Here is a 7,707-nt window from a genome sequence, read left to right on the forward strand (position 1 = left end):
ATGAGACAAAGTGTATGTGAACTGCTGTATGGAAAGTGAATTTGCTCTGTAAACTTTCACACACGTCACAAATAAATAAATAAATAAATAACATACCATGGGTTGGGTTAGGCACATCTTGGTCTTCAAGGAAACATCTTTGCTCTTCAGCTTGAAAGAAGTCTTTTGCAGCAGATTTGCCCAATGCAATGCGTCATCTGATGTCTTGACTGCTACTTCCATTGGTGTTGATTGTAGAACCAAGTAATATGAAGTCTTTGACAAGTTCAGTCTTTTCTTCATTTATTGTGATGCTGTTCATTGGTTCAGTTGTGAAGATTTTTGTTTTCTTTATATTGAGGTGTAATCCATACTGCAGATTATAGTCTTTAATCTTCATCAGTAAGTGCTTCAAGTCATCCTCATTTTCAGCAAGCAAAGTTATGTCAGAGTTATGTCATCTGTGTATCTCAGGTTGTTAATGGGTCCACCTCTAATCCTGATGCTGCGTTCTTCTTCATATAAGACAGTGAATAGCCCTGAAATATTTGTAAAGATTTACAGCCTTGGAAACCCAATGGGGGTTGCTATGAGTCAGAATCAACTTGATGGCAGTGAGTAGGGACTATTCAAGGTTTTTTTCCTCCCTTCATTCTTGTTAATTTTGTTTTACATTCTTTAATGTGTGGCAAGATTACATTAACAGTATTCAAAAGGCAAAACTATATATGAAAAAGGTGTATGTGGAGAAATCTCATTTCCCTCCTTATCCCTTGTCCCCCATTCCCATCCACCCCCTATAGATAACTGTGTATGGGGGAAGGTGAAGGTTGGATGGGAAATTTAAACATGAAATTCCCTGTTCAACCAGAAAATCCTCTTTACAGATGTATGTGGGAGAGAAATAAAACTATTTTATTGCTGAATAGGCGTTAAACCAGAGTGCAGTGTGCATCACAGGCAATCCCATAACGAGACTCCAAAGACAGAACAAAATCTCACACTTTTATGTAGCCAAGCAGATACAGCCAATTACGTGCATGGTCTCAAGATAAATGATAGCTTGTCTTCGTGTAAGAGGACTGACCATGTCATTTGCTATATACATTCTTTCATGGTTCATCTTAAATTCATCTGGTAGTTGGGGGCAGCCATCTATGTTAATTTTCATCTAAGGGAAAACTTCTCTTGTCTCTAGGATAAGGAGATGGTACAGTTAACTCAAGTCCACCCAGAGGAGTTTCAGAAAAAAGCCCTGGGGATCTGCTTTCGAAAAGTCAACCATTGAAAACGCTATGGAGCACAACTCTACTCGGACACTTATGGAGTCGTGAGGAGTCAGAACGTCAGAACGGACTTGAAAGCAACTGGTTAACTGGTTACAGCTTGGAGCAAAGGCACCAATGCTAAACTGTGAAGGTGTTAGGGACATAGAAGCTTTATCATCTTACATTTTAACGATGTGGCTCCAGGCCCTTAAGAAAAACATTCTTAGGTGGTATTGGTATCTAGAAGCTTATTTAACTTTTAAAAAGATTTACATACTCTGTCCCATGTCAAAGGGACAGAGTAAGGACTCACAAACCCAGTTATCTCAAGGAAATGCTCTAAGAAAAGGTCTCTCTCCCTTTTGGCAGCAGGGAAAATCTAACCACAGAATTATGAAGGCCAACTTTTCCTTCTCTTACACTTAAGGTCTCAGAGTCAAGCCGACTTTGTGGCACCTAACAGCAAAGCCCCACCCATGTTACAATATGCATATCGTCCTTGGTAAAGTGGAGAAAAGGGGAAGGCCCTCAACGAGAGGGATGGACACAGTGGCTGCAACAATGGGCTCAGGTATAGCGAGCATTGTGAGGCTGCCATAGGACAGGGCAGTGTTTCTTTCTGTTGTACATAGGGTCTCATTGAGTCAGAGCAGACTTAACGGCATCTGACAACAACAACAATTAAACTTTGGTATCTTGGGAGAGACGCTGAGGACAGTGAGTCTGGTAACTGATTTAAATCCAATTTTCTTTTAATTCTTGATGATTTGCCAAGAAGGGCTGGGTTGCCCACATTCCGTGGTTCTCCCTTGAAATGGAAGAAAACTGTCTCGCCAAGACAGTGTGAGGTCCAACTGGAACTCTCTTGGTTTGTGAAAAAGACAGGTAACGAGAGAATAAGAAAGCCCTGGCTAAACCAACCAGCATAGCTCATCTTTTGGAATGCCTCCAAAAATCTATATCAATTTTGCTGTGCATAACTAGAATTGCATTAAATTATGCAGGATATGAGATGACATCATGTTTGTGACCCACTTGTAGTCAAAATGATTCCGACTCATAGCAACCCCCATTGGGTTTCCAAGGCAACATTTCAGGGCTATTCTTTGTACTATATGAAAAAGAATGTGGCATCAGGATTGGAGGAAGACTCATTAACAACCTGTGATATGCAGACAATACAACCTTGCTTGCTGAAAGTAAAGATCACTCACACAGCCAATTTAGTGGCAGACTTCAACACCTGACTCCTCGCTATTTTACTAAGTGCCTGTCAGCAATGTTGGATCAGGCATCCAAAGTAGTGTTCTCAACAGCATGCCTCACTTCCCAAATATTTTACAAATGTTATCCAAAAGTGATGCATTAAGACTGAGAATGAATAATTTCCATCATTATCGTGAACTGCCCTAAACCCCTACATCCTATTCATGTTACTGGCAACTGCCTGTGATACCGTATCCATAGCAATGTACAAATATTTTAAACACTCTGCAGACCCTGGAGTTTTCTTGCCATTGGTAAAAGGTGTAGCAATAATAGCTTGCACATGTACATGGAATGTAGGTATTTATATTTATGAAGCTTTAGCATCTGCACAGCCAGAGAGTTTGCAAGACTTAAAGTTCTGGATTTATTACACAGTATTTCCTAGGAAACAAATACCAAGGGGGTGCATCATAAACTTTCCATTTTCAAAGTGAGACTAGTGTTGTCCTGGCTTCCTGTCATGCCTGTTGCGAAATACTGTTGGCCAGAGGTGAGGGTTCATTATTCAATCCTGTTAAAACCTGTTGCCCCAAGTCCATTCCAACTCACGGTGTCCTCACATATTTTAGACTAGAACTGCACTCTGTAGAGTTTTCAATGGCTTTCATCCTAAGGAAATAGATAGTAGAGCTGCTAGGTGGATGTGAACTGCCAATCTTTTGGTTTGTAGCCAAGTGTGAACTGTTTGCACTACCCAGGGGTCATGTGGAATCCTGTTAGATCCTTTGAATTTGCAGTAGTTCACAGAATGGCTTCTGTGTTAATACTAAATAAATAAATAAATAATAAACCCTTACTGCCATCAGTCAATTCTGACTCATAGCAACCCCTGTGGGGTTTCCAAAACTGTAAATCTTTACAGAAGTTGTTGTTGTTGTTGTTATTTGCCATCGAGTAGGCCCTGACTCATAGCGACCCTTCCTTGGGTTTCCGAGGCGTAGATTGCCTCATTTTCCTCCTGTGGAGCAGCTGGTGGGTTTGAACCACAGATCTTCTGGTTAGCAGCCAAATGCCTTACCCACTGACCCACCAGAGACTCTTTCTATGTTAATAGTAAGAGCAAACATTGTTTGAACGCTTGCTGTGTGCCAGGCACTACGCTAAGATCCTTGCTTGCATTCTTTCATTTAACCCTCACTTAGGACAGAGTTCAGCCCTCACTTTGAACCCTAGGTGATGGGAGCTAATATACCATTTTTTTCCACAAGAATATTGAGGTCCTAATGAACTCTGGTGGTGTAGTGCTTAAGGCATTTGACTACTAACCAGAAGACTGGAGGTTCAAACCCACCAGCCACTCCTCAGAAGGAAGACTGAGCAATCTACTTCTGTAGAGATACTGCCTCGGAAACCCAAGAAAGGGTTGCTATGAGTTGAAATGACTAGACAGCAGTATGTTAGATATTTTTATTATTACTATTATTATTTTAAGGAGCTCTGGTAGCATAGTACCTAAGGCACTTGACTGCTAAGCAGAAGGCTGGCAGTTCAAACCCACCAGCCACTCCTCGGAAGGCAGGTTGGGCAATCTACTTCTGTAGAGATACTGCCTCGGAAACCCAAGGAGGGGTCACTATGAGTCTGGTCTGACTTGACGGTATATAACAACAACAACATTAATATTTTAATGGAACTAAGTAGCTTTTTAAAAATTAGAACTGGTAAGAGATACAACCAGGAATCAAAGCTAGATCCCTGTGAGTACAAAGCCTATGTTTGTAACATGTGCTGTTTTATCAGTTGTACATTAGAGGAAGGAGCTCTGGTGGTGTAGTGCCTAAGGCACGTGACTGCTAAACAGAAGTCTGGCAGATCATTGAGGCTAGAGGGGAGTCCCTCGGTGGTGCAGATGGTTGATGTGTTGCTCCTAACAGAAAGGTCTGAGGTTAGAGTTTAACCAGAAGTGCCTTAGAAGAAAGGTGTGCTGATCTACTTCTGAAAAATCAGCCATTGGAAACCCCATGGAGCACAGTTCCACTGTACTTGTCATGAGTTGAAGTCGACTCTATGGCAATTGGTCTCTTTTGGTTGAGACTAGAGGGGGCTCTGGTAGTGCAGCGGTCAAAGCATTTGTCTACAACCAGAAGGATGGCAGTTCAAACCAGCCACTCATGAGAGAGAGATAAGGCTATCTGCTTCTGTAAAGATTTATAGCATTGGAAACCTTATAGGGCAGTTCTACTCTCTACTTGCTATGAGTCAGAATCAACTTGATGGCAATGGGTTTTGGTTTTTAGTGGGGACAAGGCAACAAAAGGAGTGTACCCAGGAATAGGGAAGAGCTGAATCATTCCTGTAATTGTGTGTGTGTGTCCCTAAACTGGCAGAATGTAGCAAAGAACTTGGCTTTTATCACTCACAAGTTCTAAAACAGAAGTTCTTATCCTAGGATCCACGGATAGGTCAGTATGCATTTCATATTGTCTGGGATCTAAACAAGCTTAGCAGATAGGTGGCCTGGAGCCTCTAGGAATTGTTTTTCATTCAGGGGATGGGGAGGATGTTGGTAGATGCAGTATCAAGGCTCTCAGTTACAATAAGGAAAATGGACTTAGTGAGTGAGATTAGAAGGCAGAAGAGTATAGCAGCTACTACTTCACTAGCCATGTGACCTTAAGCACATCATTTTACCTCTTGAACTTGGATTTTCAGAGGCAGTTAAATTAGATGATTTATAAGGTTGGGTTTCCAAGGTAGTAAATCTTTATGGAAGTAGATTTCCTCATCTTCCTTCCATGGAGTGGCTGACAAGTTTGAACTGCCAACCTTCTGGTTAAAAAATGCCTTAGGCACTGCACCACCACAACTCCTTAAGTAAGAACATGTACTCTGTTAAAATAAAAGCTAAGAGATTTATTGAAGGTTCTGGGACACCTCTGACCTCACAAAGTGAGATTCAAAATGGTGGAGTAACATGCATTTTAAAATTCCCAAAACAGTATCTACTAGTGAGAATTTATCTGGAGAAGTAGTGAATTCTCTGTCACCAGAGGTATTCATGCACAGTGAGAATAACCACTTGTTTGTGTATTGTAGAGCAAATTCTTACATTGGGTGGAAGTTAAGATTTGACTTTGAATGGAAAATGAATTTGCTCTGTAAACTTTCACCCAAATCACAATAAAAATTTAAAATAACACAAACAAAAAAGATTTAATTTTGAATAATAAAAATAACAGCAGTAATAAAATTTTGTTGAATATTTAATATGTGCTCAGCAGTATTCCAAGCTTTTACACACATCTCATCTGGTTATTTCAACAACCACATAGGGGAGAGGAGGAGCTCTGGTGGTGCAGTGGTTAAGGCATTTGGCTGCTAACCAAAAGGTTGGTGGTTCAGAACCCACTAGCAGCTCTGTAGGAGGAAGGTGAGGCGGTCTGCTTATGTAAAGATTTACTGCCTTGGAAACCCTATGGGACAGTTCTGCTCTGTCCTATAGGGTTGCTATGAGTCAGAATCAACTCTATGACAGTGGGGTTTTTGTTTTTTTTAATGGGGGAGAGGAGTGTATCAGTCAGGGTTCTCCAGAGAAACAGAACCAATAGTAGACGATAGATAGATAGATAGATAGATAGATAGATAGAGTTTAAGAAATTGGCTTACTTGATTGTGGTGCTGGTGAGTCTGAAATCCACAAGGCTGGAAACTTTATAGCCTTATTGATGTTGCCATCTTGAGTCTGAAATCATTGAGCAAACTGGCAGGATGGAAATTCAGGCGGGATTATAGTCTTGTGACAGTACTTCTTCTTCTCCTGAAAACCCCAGTTTTGGCTTTGAAGGTCTTTAATTGATGGGATGAGGCCCACTCACGTTATTGAAGGTAAAAAAGAAAAAAAACAACCTATTGCCATCAGATTGATATCAAGGGCAATCTCCTGTATTTAAAGTCAACTGATTGTAAATGTTAATCCCATCAACAAAATATCTTCACAGCAATGTCTAGACTAGTATTTGACCAAACAACTTGGCATCATACCCTTGCAAAGTTAACATATAAAATTAACTATCACAGGAGAAGTACTATAACTCAGACTACACGGAGGAAGTTACTTGCCAGAAATCTCATGGCTAGAAATTTGAAATAGGAAACCAGGGTGCTTTGACTCCCCCTAGTCTTCACTATATCAATGTGTAAGAACACAAAACCAAAGCTCACTGCCATTAAGTTGATTCCAACTCATAGTAACCCCATTGAGTTTCCAAGGCAGTAAATCTTTTTTTTTTTTTAAAGCGACGTGGGTCGATGCTTTTTTTTTTTGCAGTGTTCCCTCCCCTCCCACCCCTGGTAACCAACAAAGTTTCCTTCCATATATAAACCTTTCCTTGACTTTTTACAATAATGAACTAGTACTGTATTTGTCCTTCTGTGATTGACTTATTCCACTCAGTATAACGTCTCCAAGTTCATCCATGTTATGCAGTGTTTTGCAGATTCTACGTTATTCTTTAGTGTTGCATCTGGTAGCGTAGTACCTAAGGCACTTGACGGCTAACCAGAAGGCTGGCAGATCAAACCCACCAGCCACTCTTTGGAAGGAAGACGGGGCAATCTACTTCCGTGTGTGTGATACTGCCTCGGAAACCCAAGGAGGGCTCACTATGAGTTAGGTCCGACACGACGGCACGTAACAACAACAACAAATGATTGTGAGCATTTCTTCATGTATTTGCTGGCCCCAAGGCAATAAATTTTTGTGGAAATAGATTGCCTTATCTTCCTTCCATGGAGTGGCTGGCCAAGTTTGAACTGCCAAACTTCTGGTTAAAAATGCCTTAGGCACTGCACCACCAGACCTCCTTAAGTAAGAACATATACTATGTTGAAATAAAGGCAAAGAGATTTATTGAAGGTTCTGGGACACCTCTGATCTCACAAAGTGAAATCTAAAACAATAGAGTAACAGATGCATATTTATGAGGTAAAAGGAAGAACTAAAAGTACAACATTCTAATTGGAAATTGCAAGATCAGAGAAGCCAGTGATTGGTTGGAATCACAAATGTGGACTATTTGGATTGGTTAGTTTAATATGTGACTAAGAGGGGGTTGACAGGGTGGTCATAAGGTAATTATCTTAAAACATTTCCTGAGGTCTACTGAGGGAATTTCTGATAAGGGTCTTGTGTCCTGACCTTCCCTTGTTGTTGTTGTTGTTAAGTGCCGTCGAGTCGTTTCCGACTCATAGC

Source organism: Orycteropus afer, unplaced genomic scaffold (genome assembly GCF_000298275.1).
Source record: "Orycteropus afer afer isolate SDZICR_OR568_19922 unplaced genomic scaffold, OryAfe1.0 scaffold00052, whole genome shotgun sequence".
NCBI lineage: Eukaryota > Metazoa > Chordata > Mammalia > Tubulidentata > Orycteropodidae > Orycteropus > Orycteropus afer.